This window comes from Salmo salar, chromosome 18 (assembly GCF_965601325.2).
Source record: "Salmo salar chromosome 18, fSalSal1, whole genome shotgun sequence".
In the NCBI taxonomy this organism is placed as follows: Eukaryota; Metazoa; Chordata; class Actinopteri; order Salmoniformes; family Salmonidae; genus Salmo; species Salmo salar.
This window is the reverse complement of record NC_138308.1, coordinates 75,608,141-75,624,604: the sequence shown is the minus strand read 5'-3', so window position 1 is coordinate 75,624,604 and position 16,464 is coordinate 75,608,141. Positions and strand designations below refer to the sequence as shown.

The window sequence follows — 16,464 nt, the reverse complement described above, 5'->3', positions numbered from 1 at the left end:
GAAGTGGGAACTCATGGCTGTATTATGTGTGAGAAGACATCCTCAGGTGATGTCCACACAAATCATGTCAAACAGCATCCCTGTTTTGTCCTCACATCGTTTGCCTCCTACTACAGTGTGTCCTCAACTAGAGACTCACTCATGACACGTAGTAGTGCACAGGGGGACAGAGGCATTATGGCAGTGGCACATTTAAAGTGTTCCCTTGGCACTCGGGTGTCTCTGTGCACCTCACTGGCAGATGGTGTGAACAAGCCTATTGGTGTCAGTGATAGACACTATCACCAGGTGGGAAATGTGCAATAACAACAACAGTGTAGTGTTGTTTGGGTGGTAGCCTGGGCTAGATATGTTGTTTGGGTTTGCATGAAGTCAAAACACGTCTGGTTACGTCAATCTAAGTACAATAATTTAAAAAATCCCCATCAAAATCTGTCAGTTTAAGCTACAAATATTTGTAGATGGCCGAGCTCCAGCTGTGAGACATCCCGGAAATTGGACTTCTCACAAAAATGACTGTAGTTTCCAAAGTTAGTGCTGCTGATGTGCCAACTTCTGTCTGTAGCGTCCAAACCATTTGGGCTACAAACTACCATGACCCCACTATGGAAAGGGGAGATTCTCACGAAGACGATGGTGTTCTCCGTTTTGCTGCCCAAAAAAGCGATTAAATAGGTATAATATATATACAGTGCATTCGGAAAGTATTCGGGCCTCTTGACTTTTTGCACATTTTGTTACATTACAGCCTTATTTTTCTTCATCAATCTACACACAATACCCCATAATGACAAAGTAAAAACAGGTTTTTAGAAAAGTTTCCAAATTTATATAAAATTAATTAATTAATTAAATATCACATTTACATAATTATTCAGACCCTTACTCAGTACTTTGTTGAAGCACCTTTGGCAGTGATTACAGCTTAGAGTCTTCTTGGTATGACGCTACAAGCTTGGCACATCTGTATTTGGGGAGTTTCTCCCATTCTTCTCTGCAGATCCTCTCAAGCTCTGTCAGGTTGGAAAGAGAGAGTCGCTGCACAGCTATTTTCAGGTCTCTCCAGAGATGCTAGATCGGGTTCAACTTTGCACACTCTTGGTATTCTCTCAACTAGCTTCATGAAGTAGTCACCCAGAATGCTTTTCCAACAGTCTTGAAGGAGTTCCCACATATGATGGGCACTTTTTGGCTGCTTTTCCTTCACTCTGTGGTTCAACTCATCCCAAACCATCTCAGCTGGGTTGAGGTCTGGTGATTGTGGAGGCCAGCACTCCATCCCTCCTCTTCTTGGTCAAATAGCCCTTACACAGCTGAAGGTGTGTTGTGGGTCATTGTCCTGTTGAAAAACAAATGATAGTCCCACTAAGCGCAAACCAGATGTGATGGCATATTGCTGCAGAATGCTGTGGTAGCCATGCTGGTTAATTGTGCCTTGAATTCTACATTTCTGAGGCTGGTAACTCTAATGAATTTATCCTGTGCAGCAGAGGTAACTCTGGGTCTTCCTTTCTTGTGGCAGTCCAAATGAGAGCCAGTTTCATCATAGCGCTTGATGGTTTTTGCAACTGCACTTGAAGAAACTTTCAAAGCTCTTGACATTTTTGGATTGACTGACCTTCATGCCTTTAAAGTAATGATGGACTGTCATATCTCTTTGCTTATTTGAGCTGTTCTTGCCTTAATATGGACTTGGTATTTTACTAAATAGGGCTATATTCTGTTTACCAACCCTACCTTGTCACAACACAACTGATTGGCTCAATCGCATTAAGAAGGAAATTTATTCCACAAATTAACTTTGAACTAGGCACACCTGTTAATTGAAATGCATTCCAGGTGACTACCTCATGAAGCTGGTTGGGAGAATGCCAAGAGTGTGCAAAGCTGTCATCCAGTTAAAGGGTGGGTACTTTGAAGAATCTCAAATATAAAATATATTTTTATTTGTTTAACACTTTATTGGTTATTACATGATTCCATATGTGTTATTTCATAGTTTTGATGTCTTCACTATTATTCTACAATGTAGAAAATAGTAAAAATAAAGAAAAACCCTGCAATGAGTAGGTGTGTCCAAACTTTTAACTGGTACTATATATATATATATATACAGTTGAAGTCGGAAGTTTACATACACTTAGGTTGGAGTCATTGAAACTCGTTTTCAACCACTCCACAAATGTCTTGCTAACAAACTATAGTTTTGGCAAGTCGGTTAGGACATTTACTTTGTGCATGACACAAGTAATTTTTCCAACATTTTTTTTACAGACAAATTATTTCACTGTATCACAATTCCAGTGGGTCAGAAGTTTACATACACTAAGTTGACTGTGCCTTTAAACAGCTTGGAAAAATCCAGAAAATGATGTCATGGCTTTAGAAGCTTCTGATAGGCTAATTGACATCATTTGAGTCAATTGGAGGTGTACCTGTGGATGTATTTCAAGGCCTGCCTACAAACTCAGTGCCTCTTTGCTTGACATCATGGGAAAATCCAAAAGAAATCAGCTAAGACCTCAGAAAAAAATTGGATACCTCCACAAGTCTGGTTCATCCTTGGGAGCAATTCCCAAATGCCTGAAGGTACCACGTTCATCTATACAAACAATATCACTCAAGTGTCAACACCATGGGACCACACAGCCGTCATAGCGCTCAGGAAGGAGACGCGTTCTGTCTCCTATAGATGACCGTACTTTGGTGCAAAAAGTGCAAATCATTTCAAGAACATCAGCAAAGGACCTTGTGAAGATGCTGGAGGAAACAGGAACAAAAGTATCTCTATCCACAGTAAAATGAGTCCTATATGGACATAACCTGAAAGAACGCTCAGCAAGGAAGAAGCCACTGCTCCAAAACCGCCAGACTACGGTTTGCAACTGCACATGAGGACAAAGATCGCACTTTTTGGAGAAATGTCCTCTGGTCTGATGAAACAAAAATAGAACTGTTTGGCTATAATGACCATTGTTATGTTTGGAGGAAAAACGGGGAGGCTTGCAAGCCGAAGAACACCATCCCAACCGACAAGCACTGTGTGGCAGCATCATGTTGTGGGTTGCTTTCCTGCAGGAGGGACTGGTGCACTTCACAAAATAGATGGCATCATGAGATAGAAAATTATGTGGATATATTGAAGCAACATCTCAAGACATCAGTCAGGAAGTTAAAGCTTGGTCGCAAATGGGTCTTCCAAATGAACAATGACCCCAAGCATACTTCCAAAGTTGTGGCAAAATGGCTTAAGGACAACAAAGTCAAGGTTTTGGAGTGGCCATCACAAAGCACTGACTTCAATCCCATAGAAAATGTGTGGGCAGAACTGAAAAGGCGTGTGTGAGCAAGGAGGCCTACAAACCTGACACAGTTACACCAGTTCTTTCAGGAGGAATGGGGCAAAATTCACCCAACTTATTGTGGGAAGCTTGTGGAAGGCTACCCGAAACGTTTGACCCAAGTTAAACAATTTAAAGGCAATGCTACCAAATACTAATTGAGTGTATGTAAACTTCTGAGCCACTGGGAATGTGATGAAAGAAATAAAAGCTGAAATAAATCATTCTCTCTACTATTATTCTGACATTTCACATTCCTAAAATAAAGTGGTGATCCTGTCTGACCTAAGACAGGACATTTTTACTAGGATTAAATGTCAGGAATTGTGAAAAACTTAGTTTAAATGTATTTGGCTAAGGTGTATGTAAACTTCTGACTTCAACTCTATGTACAGTATATATATTTGTATATATATATACATATATATATACCTACAGGGGTCCTCAAATTCATTTAGATGTTAACGTGAAGTATGTTTTCACTTCCTAAAGAGAGTTAACTGTATTTTGTCTGGCTCTTGTTGATTTTTTTGTTTGTTGAAGGGCTGAGTTACCCCCTGCTATTTTCTAATCTAGTCAAATATCTCCAAGAATATATCTTGTTTACACAAACCACAGCTTGTAAGAGCAAGACTGTTTGACATTTTCCCCGGATCTGTGTCTGGATCTCATTTTAGTAACTGCACACACACACACACACACACACACACACACACACACACACACACACACACACACACACACACACACACACACACACACACACACACACACACACACACACCACACACACACACAGTCCCTCGAAAGTCCACTATTGCCGCCGCCTATCTATCACCCTCCCCGGCTCTGAAACAGCCTCCACTGTCACAACATGACATCTTCAGGGCCCAACGGCGTCCACACAGTGTCCTGCTTCGTCGTCGGAGCGGCTCCGTGTGGAGCTCATCCAGCCAACGCTGCGCCAGAGTGTCACTTTGGACCCCAGACAGGCAGGACAGTGAGGGTGACAGCCCGGGGATGGGAGTCGGGGAGTGGGGACAATGGGGAGAAGGGAGTGGCCGATTGACAAGGCCGGGCCTGGCAGCCATAGGGTGTTAAAGTGTCTGAACAGATGAGCCTAGGGGCCTAGGGGTTTCAGTCTGCTCAGTTCAGTCTAGTATGAACAGCCTATGCCAGTGCTCCATTTCATTAGCAACTGGTAATTAGCAACTGGAGTCACCTCAAGCATTGAGTTTAATGACAGAATCAGTTGAAGTCTCTCAAGAGAGAAGAGGTTCATCATGGTTTTGTTGAAAGTGCATACACAGTATGGGGTGAACGAGGATTAACAAGCTGACCTTAGTCAAATATTACACAACTCACTTGATCTCTTGAAGGTCTGAACATTTTTACCCTACAATAAATATCTGTTGCCTGAATATATCTAAAGATGTGGCTGACATGCAGTATTTCGCCATCCATACAATACCTGCCGCTGATAAAGGTAGACGCTGTTACAGTGTGACAGACATTTCCAATTATAATGGGTAAATAACTTTTGATATATTTATCAGTCCATCTTCCTTTAAATTCACTCACCTGCAAAATGGTAATATCACAGATTTGGATTCCCAGGTAAAATGTTTTCTGCTGTTCATTCTAATCTCTCCTTCTCATCAGTGTTTCGTCTCAGGCCTAAAAACACTTATATTACAAACAGTACAATAAGATAGACAGCTACAGCAGTGTCTCTGGTTGGTATTGCCAAATGTAACAGTCAATATGTTTCTTTTAATTCTGTGGTAACCTTCCACCGCTCACTTTGCGCAGAAACCAAGATTGAGAAGTGCATCTTAATTGTTCCGCTGTCATAAACCAAACACACACACACAAAAATGACCCTGTACGCAAGCCACAAGCCTCTGCACATTCACTGTATATTAACTCCCCAAGCGTTAGTTTTTGTTAGGACAAATCATTAGCTTCAGCTAACATTACAGAACAAATACATGTTAGCAGGGTGGAACTTCTAAACAAACTCCCGCGTTTAGGGGTAAATAAATGACGTGACTCATTAACGTGATGAATGGCCGCACAATCCCCAGGTGCCCCACGTCAACACACTCCCATCAGTCCCTCTTGTCGGCCATTCCGGGTGAAAGTGTTTAAAATGTGCTGCTGCTAAGTGCTGAGGCAAGCAGCTCCACCAGCCAAATGTTCCCTTTTCCATCTCCTGAGGCTCTAAGGACCCATTCTACTGTTAACATCAAATCATTCAATTCACCCGGATTCAGGCGCTCTCCAAAATGTGCGAAGGTACAGAGAGAGTAGAAGAGGTGAGGATGGGGGGGTAAAGGGTCATTGTTTTCTGTAAAAACAAAATAGACTCCATTGTTCAGTACTGAGTAATTACACTCAAAGTTGACAACACTCAGGCTTCAAATCCATCTTGTTGACCATGAAGGCAACTTATTAAGTGGAATTATAGTTTATAATAGTGGGGATCAATGGGAGCGATTTGGACAGTGAATCAGGCCTGGACTTGAGGAGATACATTTTCCTTGGCGCTGTGAGAGGAAGCAGTCAGTGGTGACGTTTTCTCAACTGAGGATTTTTTTTCTATTTGCATTTATGCACCTTCCGAAACTGTATGCATACACAGTAGTCTCAAGTCTGCTCATACAGAGCAGATATAAACTGTATGCATACACAGTAGTCTCAAGTCTGCTCATACAGAGCAGATATAAACTGTATGCATACACAGTAGTCTCAAGTCTGTTCATACAGAGCAGATATAAACTGTATGCATACACAGTAGTCTCAAGTCTGCTCATACAGAGCAGATATAAACTGTATGCATACACAGTAGTCTCAAGTCTGTTCATACAAAGCAGAACACGTCACAGTGCAAATATTTGTAGGCGAGGCTGAGTGGCTCTCAATGTTTGGTTGGTCTCATTATACATTTTAGTCATTTAGCAGACACTCTTATCCCGAGCAACTTACAGGAGCAATTAGGGTTAAGTGGCTTGCTCAAGGGCACCTCGACCTATCTTTCACCTAGTAGGCTCGGGGATTTCAACCAGCGACCTTTCGGTTACTGGCCCTGCCACCCTCTCCCTGCCACCCTCTCCCCAGTCTGTTGTAAAGCCTATATTTACGGATGCAACCAAGAGTGTATTTTGAAGGACCAATCAAGCATCATCATCATCATCATCACATAATCATTGTCATCATCTTCATTCATGATCACCATGATCATCAACATAATAACCATCACTATTGTCATCATTTCAAAGGGACAAATAAGGTTTACACAGTAAAATCTACCCATTGAAAGGACTGCACCATTCGGACACATTTTTACCGACTGACTACTAGATCACACCACAAAAGAAACACGTTCGTGTGAAATGCGTCAAACATTCCTCAAAGAATGCAAACAAGCAAACTACCAGATGGTGAATTCAGTAGACTGATTGTATAAAAATGGCTCTGGCTTACAAGAAAAGAGTGATGACTGAGTTACAGTGTAATGGGTAGAACATTCGAGACTCCCTTTGCAACCTGAAGCAATTATCACATTCAGCTGTTTCTTACACTAGATTGACTTCTTTCTTGTTTCAAGATAACTCCAGCATCTGATGCACGACACCTCGGGCTGTGAAAATGCTAACTGTCCTCAAAACGCCTAAAATGTGTGTGTTTGTGTTTCTTTGTTTATAAAGCATTGTGATTTGGAAATGAAGGGTATGCCTTGAGCCGAGGCAATCTTTCCCAGCATATGAACATTATGGAGAGAGGTGTCAGAAAAGACTGGCTGCTAGGATTTACTCTTATTCTCAGTTTACATTTTTCAGTTTTGAATCAAATAGAACATTTCCATTACACTACCATAAGGCAATCAATGCAGTTGCACTACGACCAATGCAATCAATTATGTTTTCCCTGTGTAACACAGATTCAATAATCTACATGATATAAATGTCCTCTTTTTGTCACATAGCGGTAACCTTTTCACTGGTTTGGATTGAATTAGGACCTTCATATGGCAACACGTTTCAATGGAGCTTAAGCATGATGTTTCATTTTCACTTCGAATAAAGAACCATGACAAATAAGCATCAATTCATATGTGAAAGGCTAAACAACTCTATTTAAGCCTGACAAGTCTGACAGTATGTCTCTTAAGATACAATACTAGGTCAACATGCCTGTTATCTAGTCTATATGAACACGTTGAAGAAGTGCCTTTTAACTTTTGAATCTTACATCAGGGTATCATTGTCCTAACCTACTCCAACAGCACCTCAGTAGTTATCTAATTAACTGTAATTATGTTAGACTTAGGCCATACTCACAATCGATTTAAAATGAGACCACTTTGAGATCAGACAAGAGTCTTTCCCTCCCTGATACTCTGGCTTGAATGGACTTAATGGTACAGTTTCTATGGAGACCAAACACTGAACAAGGACAAATTAGGTGAGGTTTTGTGGCAATGCACTATTGAGGAAGGAATACAAGTCCTTGGCACAGTACAGTATGATGAGCATGGAAGGCTGAACAGTGGTTGCAGGTGTAGTGGCTAAATAATGGCATCAAAAGGACAAATAGGATTCCCATCAATTAAAGTAATAGCTTGTTTGTTCCAATGTCCATACTAGCATACCACTTAGAAATAACACATTTATTGGGTAGCGTTCCAATTTGTTTGCTTGTGTGGACGTTGGAATAGAACCGATAGGTAAATAGTATTTACAACTTACAGACTTTTATTTCAAGGCAAGATAACATACCCCATACAGTGTGTGCTCGCTGAGACACCCAGCCTGTACGAGCGTACAGTTCTTCCCCACTGGATGTTTGATTCTCCCACTTCCATTACCTTAAGCCCTGTAATCTTGATGTTCGGACGGGGAGGGAGATTGCATTGGAGGGCATCACGTTTGAACAGGGCAGCTTAGTGTGGTTACAGTATAGTACATACAGCACACACCATCACTGTGCTTTTCCACAGGAAGTTATAGGATTCTGTACCTGACAAAAGAGAGAAGTTTATGGAGTAAACTCCACTTCATATGAGTAATTACTTTCTATTGAATGGAGGGTAGCAGTTCAGTTGATCTCTGCCAGTGAAAGGATGTTTGAGATTCTTCAAAGCTGCACTGTAATACATTATATTTACCATTAGGTGAGTGCACAAGTAAGAACTAAGAAAGGTGATTTGTATGATGAATTATGTATGCCAGTGGCGGTCGGTGACGTGTAAGATGAGGGAGGATTATAATTTGTTTTATGAGCATGGCCTTATTTCTATTACAGCTTATTGGATCACTGTCACTCATGTTCCATTCACCCAGTTCAATGTATCATTGGCAGGTTTAGGCTTCTACATCATAGTCTAATTTTCCCTATACCCATCATGAGGTTGCTACAACCTAACCTATGAATGACAGTTTACAATGTAGGTAGGTGCATAGGTCGAGAGAACATTTTGAGTAATCAAGGGGTGCGTTCGTAAATTCACTCTGGCTATTTACTCTGAATTCAGAGCACTTGTGTCTGTGTGCCAAAGCGCAGAATAACTGATTAATTTACGAATGCGCAACACCCATTGAATATGACCGATGTCAGTAAACGTTGGCAATTTTTTTATTCATTAAATTGTTGCCAGCTGCACAGTTGAAAACAGCCTAACCAGCTCTGCTAGGGTGAGTAAAATGGTCAGAGGGAAGTGTTCTCTAATTTGTGTCTGGAAGTAGCTCGCTAGCTAGCCAACTTTAGCCAGTTAACTTGGGTGCTTGACTACTGTTGTGAGGTCAGAACACTCGGATCAACCCTACTCCTCGGCCAGAATGTCCAGAGTGCACTCTGAGCAGACTGACTCCATACTGAATATAAGAACACACTCAAGGTGACAGACAGTGACACATTCAATACTGCCTTGCACACTCTTGCCTGCATCTAGCTGATCTGGTGTGATTGTTAGTCCAACAGTTGAAAACTAGTTTCCTTCTATTTAAAATGTTTTTCAACATAATCGGTGGAATGAATACACCCCTGATCATATGCAAACACAGTTCACTTTCATAGCAGTCACTTACAAACAGCATGAACATTTTACTCGTTGTATAATTTCTTCTCACATCTGTGCGCTCTCCTCCTCTCACCTTTTCCCTTCTCTTGTGGACTGTGCACAACACATCAGCTGTCTGTGACAAGGCGATAAAACCTTTCCAAGACAAACTTTCATATCATAACCGCTAACCGTTACACAGCCTACAACATTGTCACCATATTAGCTGACGACATTAGTAACGTCATAGTCAACATAGCTACAATAACTAACACGTTAGTAAACCCACTACAATAATGCAGTACAGTGCACAGTCAGCAAGCAGTTTAGTAGTTACACCAGTGGGCCCCCGGTGGCAATAAATTAATAAAACCTAAAGCTTACCTTGACTTGGAAGAGTTCCAGTGTTGGATAGCCATAGCTCTCACTTTGAGTTTCTGATGGGCCGCCCCCAGGTGGTGAAGGTAGGAAACAACATCTCCACTTCGCTGATCCTCAACACTGGGGCCCCACAAGGGTGCGTTCACAGCCCCCTCCTGTACTCCCTGTTCACCCATGACTGCACAGCAATGCACGCCTCCGACTCAATCATCAAGTTTGCAGACGACACAACAGTAGTGGGTTTGATTATCAACAACAACAAGACAGCCTACTGGGAGGAGATGAGGGCACTCGGAATGTGGTGTCAGGTAAACAATCTCTCACTCAACTTCAACAAAACAAAAGAGATGATTGTGGACTTCAGGAAACAGCAGAGGGAGCACCCCCCTATCCACATCGACGGGACAGTAGTGGAGAAGGTGGAAAGTTCCTCGGCGTACACATCACCGACAAACTGAAATGGTCCACCCACACAGATAGTGTGGCGAAGAAGGCGCAACAGTGCCTCTTCAACCTCAGGAGGCTGAATACATTTGGCTTGTCACCTAAAACCCCCACAAACTTTTACAGATGCACAATTGAGAGCATCCTGTCGTGCTGTATCACTGCCTGGTACGGCAACTGCACTGCCCTCAACCGCAAGGCTCTCCAGAGGGTGGTGCGGTCTGCACAACGGATCACCGCGGGCAAACTACCTGCCCTCCAGGACACCTACAGTACAGCACGCGATGTCACAGGAAGGCCAAAAAGATCATCAAGGACAACAACCACCTGAGCCACTGCCTGTTCACCCCGCTACCATCCAGAAGATGAGGTCAGTACAGGTGCATCAAAGCTGGGACCGAGAGACTGAAAAAGAGCTTCTATCTCAAGGCCACCAGACTGTTAAACAGCCATCACTAACACAGAGAGGCTGCTGCCTACGTACAGACTCAAATCGTTAGCCACTTTAATAAATGGATCACTAGTCACTTAAAAAAAATGCCACTTTAAAAATGTTTACATATCTTACATTACTCATCTCATATGTAGATACCGTATTTTATACCATCTATTGCATCTTGCCTATGCCGCTCGGCCATCGCTCATCCATATATTTATATGTACATATTCTTATTCCATTCCTTTACATTTGTGTGTATTAGGTAGTTGTTAGATGACTTGTTAGATATTACTGCACTGTCAGAACTAGAAGCACAAGCATTTCGCTACACTCACATTAACATCTGCTAACCATGTGTATTTGACCAATACAATTTGATGTGATTTGATTTGAGGCTACTGTAGAGCTTTATTGCAAAACAGTGTATTTTAGTCAATGATTTGGTGATGTGGATATATTTGGTATAGTTTTATCTAAAAATGATTAACTTTTTTAATGTTGCACTTTACATTTTTATGAAATTCACTGAGGAGGATGGTCCTCCCCTACCTCCTCTGAGGATCCTCCACTGATGTATAGATGTTCAACATTTACAGTATAAACAGTATACAGTATAAAACAGGATATATTTGAGGAAGACAGGCCAAGCATCCATATTTTACATTTCATATTAATCACTGTAATTGCTTACCATTCCAAATTGATGTAACCCTAAGGTTCCCACACACAAAAATATATATTTTTGCTCCAAAAATCACCAAATGAAATGGCATCTCCACTTGAGTTTGTGGCCCAGGAAGTAAATGCCAACAACAGCGTCCATAGATCTACATTTTCCCAACTGTACCACCCAATTCATTCTGCAGTCTATTCCGTCTTTCGCCCTGTGACACATGAAATGATTTATCCCATATCTCAAAGATGTTTTTTCCCTCCTCCGTATTCTCGGAGGTCGTTTGTTTTATTCACTTCTGTTTCTTGGAGCTCCGGTCCGATGTTTTCCCTCAAAGGGCCTGTCTGTTTTTGGCAATGGCCTTACTCTACCCCTTATACATAATGGAAATAGAACCAAAAGCAAACGTGTACCTCCCTATGGTTAGTCAGAGCCCGTCGCGATCCAGGTTTTTCGTGTATTACGGGGCTGAATCACCTGCTGAATTTTAACACATCGGTATCCCATGCATCCGCCTCCAGGGCCTGAATTTTCTCTCTCTAGAGTTTAACAATGAGGTAGAAAACAAAGTTGTACTTCACAGTGAAACTGATTCAGTTCTGTTTGAGTGGCCCTTGGGTTCAGACAGTCTTTTAACACAAATAAAACAAAAACTCAATCAAACTCAATGAATTCTGTCTATTGTTGTCCACCTTCAAGGTTACCTTCCAGCGTTGGCCTGGGCATACCGAAACCATGAATAGGTTGTTGTTGCTGTTTGGAGTGGAATATTATTCTTGTCCTCTGCCCTTCAGACAGCTCAATGCAACAGAAAGGGTGTACCTTCCATGAACTCTGTTTCATCTATTCAATGTTTTACCGTGACTATGACGATGCATTGCTCAGGTTTGGACTTGGTATTGTGTCCCCCTGGTTTGATAAGATTATCAGGGTGTGTTGATTGACTATCTCTTGAGAACTGGCTTTAGTAACTGCAATTAATTATGTGCATTTAATATGTTAGCATCACAGGTGCTATTAACTAACACACTATAAACATGCTATCACAAGCTGATTGAAGCATCTGGAACTGCATACCGTAGTCCTAGTTACATTTTCCTGTTTGGTCCCTGGAGCCCTCGGGTGCTTTAGTCTTCATTAAGAGGAGTTCCTCGTTGATCGATCACTGTCACTGGGGCTGCTCTGTAATTGCGGGCGTCCTTAATCATGACTGACGTCTCATCTTCTTCATTGTCACACAGGTCTCAGGAGAGAGAATGTTCCATGACTTTCACACCTTCAACCTCAAGGTAGGCCTCCGTGCTTTATAGGTCTGTATGTTTCTGTCTGGCAGTTCATATAAAATACTGTGGGTTGGATTCTGTTATACAGTGAGGGAAAAAAGTATTTGATCCCCTGCTGATTTTGTACGTTTGCCCACTGACAAAGAAATGATCAGTCTATAATTTTAATTTGTAGGTTTATTTGAACAGTGAGAGACAGAATAACAACAACAAAAATCCAGAAAAACGCATGTCAAAAATGTTATAAATTGATTTGCATTTTAATGAGGGAAATAAGTATTTGACCCCTCTGCAAAACATGACTTAGTACTTGGTGGCAAACCCCTTGTTGGCAATCACAGAGGTCAGATGTTTCTTGTAGTAGGCCACCAGGTTTGCACACATCTCAGGAGGGTTTTTGTCCCACTCCTCTTTGCAGATCTTCTCCAAGTCATTAAAGTTTCGAGGCTGACATTTGGCAACTCGAACCTTCAGCTCCCTCCACAGATTTTCTATGGGATTAAGGTCTGGAGACTGGCTAGGCCACTCCAGGACCTTAATGTGCTTCTTCTTGAGCCACTCCTTTGTTGCCTTGGCCATGTGTTTTGGGTCATTGTCATGCTGGAATACCCATCCATGACCCATTTTCAATGCCCTGGCTGAGGGAAGGAGGTTCTCACCCAAGATTTGACGGTATATGGCCCCGTCCATCGTCCCTTCGATGCGGTGAAGTTGTCCTGTCCCCTTAGCAGAAAAACACCCCCAAAGCATAATGTTTCCACCTCCATGTTTGACGGTGGGGATGGTGTTCTTGGGGTCATAGGCAGCATTCCTCCTCCTCCAAACACGGCGAGTTGAGTTGATGCCAAAGAGCTCCATTTTGGTCTCATCTGACCACAACACTTTCACCCAGATGTCCTCTGAATCATTCAGATGTTCATTGGCAAACTTCAGACGGGCATGTATATGTGCTTTCTTGAGCAGGGGGACCTTGCGGGTGCTGCAGGATTTCAGTCCTTCACGGCGTAATGTGTTACCAATTGTTTTCTTGGTGACTATGGTCCCAGCTGCATTGAGATCATTGACAAGAGCCTCCTGTGTAGTTCTCGGCTGATTCCTCACCGTTCTCATGATCATTGCAACTCCACGAGGTGAGATCTTGCATGGAGCCCCAGGCCGAGGGAGATTGACAGTTCTTTTGTGTTTCTTCCATTTGCAAATAATCGCTCCAACTGTTGTCGCCTTCTCACCAAGCTGCTTGGCGATGGTCTTGTAGCCCATTCCAGCCTTGTGTAGGTCTACAATCTTGTCCCTGACATCCTTGGAGAGCGCTTTGGTCTTGGCCATGGTGGAGAGTTTGGAATCTGATTGATTGATTGCTTCTGTGGACAGGTGTCTTTTATATAGGTAACAAACTGAGATTAGGAGCACTCCCTTTAAGAGTGTGCTCCTAATCTCAGCTCGTTACCTGTATAAAAGACACCTGGGAGCCAGAAATCTTTCTGATTGAGAGGGGGTGAAATACTTATTTCCCTCATTAAAATGCAAATCAATTTATAACATTTTTGACATGCGTTTTTCAGGATTTTTGTTGTTGGTATTCTGTCTCTCACTGTTCAAATAAACCTACCATTAAAATTATAGACTGATCATTTCTTTGTCAGTGGGCAAACGTACAAAATCAGCAGGGGATCAAATACTTTTTTCCCTCACTGTAGTTGTCTCTCTATCTACTGTCCACAAGGAGGACTGTAGACATTGACACACATCTGCACTCTATCACAGTGCAACTCGCTATGTATACTGGGATGTGAAAACTCATTCTGACAGCCCAAACAATACAGTACAAAACAGACTCAATTTAACTTGTCACATTAATGCAATGTCTTATTTAAAAAATATCCATGTGTGCACTCACCTGTCTGATTCTGAAAAATGGAAGTGCGTTCATTTTGAGTGTAGTGGTTGAAAGTTGTTGTTATAGTAATGACATGTTATTTGAATGAGAATGTTAACTGGCTGAATGATAATATCATAGGTTGCTATTTATACTGCAAATTGAGAAAAAGAAGGTCAATTCTAATTTCTATGAAGAAAAATCAAATTGCATTGAAACTCCCATTCCATTTCCAAACTATGATAAAGTAACACTCATTTGATATAGTTGCCTGCCTGCCAGCCAAATTCATTCTTGTTGCAAAGTTCCACACACATTTGATTTCCTTAGACCTTCTAATTAGCAATTATATGTGAAGCCTTACTCTTGACAAATCCTGAATGTTTCATTTTTATTCACTGGCTTATGAGTTAACATTGAGACTCATCTTATTCATTTTACTACATATTGACAGACACGTCAATGACCTAAAGTACAGGCACATTCTATGACACATAAACATATTGAGTAACCCAATACATCTACAATATGAACTATGCAATGAAGCTGTCTGTGTCAAAAGTACTGTATGTTAGTGCCATGCATGAACTGCTGATGAAACCTCAACAATGACCTAAATTGGTAGCACAAACAACTTCTCCAAGGTGTTGTGTGATATTTCCTTAGGATCTTATTTGACAGCAGTCCTGTGTGTATTAATCATGATATGCTTGAATTAGAGGGTCCTCAAGTGCACGACACCAGGAATCTCAAGAATAAGAATAGATTATTGGATGTCAACAATGTGAAGAATTGTGTTATTTAGTCAATGGATATCCTATATATTGGAATGTCTTGGTTGATTGATATTGGAGTGATTTGCTCCTTAAACTATCCAATAGCAGAATAGTAAGTGTTCAGTGGTGTGAACTATGCACCTTGCATGATATTTGTTGGTTTCCAACTTCTTCATCAGCTTGGGAAGGCTCTAGATTTAAACATTTCCCCATGCACATAGTAAACAAAATATATATGAAAAATATCAGCTGATGTTCCTGCCCTTTTCCATACATTTCCCCCCGCTTCCTTTATGGCTATATAATCTAATATATATCTTTCTGTTTGACTATATAATCTAATATACTGTAAGTATTTCTGTATAGCTAAATAATCTAATGTAAATCTATCGGGATGGCTATATAATCTAATGTAAATCTATCTGTATGGCTATATAATCTAATGTAAGCATATCTGTATGGCTGTATAATCTAATGTAAATATATATGTATGACTAATTTCATGTACTGTAAATCTATCTGTATGGCTATATAATCTAATGTAAATCTATATGTATGGCTATGTAATCTAATGTAAATATATCTGTATGGCAATGTAATCTAATGTAAGTATATCTGTATGGCTATATAGTCTAATGCAAATCTATCTGTATGGCTATCTATTCTAATGTAAGCCTATCTACATGGCTATATAATCTAATGTAAGTCTATCTGTATGGATATGTAATCTAATATAAGTCTTTCTGTTTCATCTCATTTCATAACACCACTGCACAGAGGCATCCTAATGGCCCCTTTCTCTGGGCTCCGCAATTGGCCCCTACACTATTTATGCAGCGTGACAGGCAAAGCACAATATAATCAGCCTCTGAATGTGTATTTCATGAAGGGCATCAACATTCATCTATTCAACCATCTCCCCACACACGATACACTCTGGTGTGGGCACATACACACGCCGCAACCCCATAGCCTCGTTTTGATCAATTTCGCTCCCTCAAATCTTTCTGCATCTAAATGCTAGCCGACTGTGCTTGCTCCCCACAATCCGCCTCTGAAGAATGACCCCTCCGCAGCCAATCCATGTGGCACGGCGCTTTTTAGACGCTCACACACTGTAATTGACACATTGTAGCAAATGGGCTTATTTTCACGTCACATCAAAGGAACATTACGATGAAATATGGGCA

At 41.3% G+C, this 16,464-nt stretch overlaps 1 protein-coding gene across 18 annotated transcripts in view; it reads left to right on the top strand.

Annotated features, from left to right (window-relative positions):
- The window catches only part of LOC106577623 (receptor-type tyrosine-protein phosphatase delta), a 645,609-nt gene that overhangs the window by 289,020 nt on the left and 340,125 nt on the right, over positions 1–16,464 (top strand). For all 18 annotated transcript variants that reach the window (XM_014155859.3, XM_045701363.2, XM_014155852.3 and 15 more), the window contains exon 8: positions 12,581–12,628. The gene's annotated coding sequence lies outside the window, so the exon portion shown is untranslated. The remainder of the gene's footprint in view (positions 1–12,580; positions 12,629–16,464) is intronic.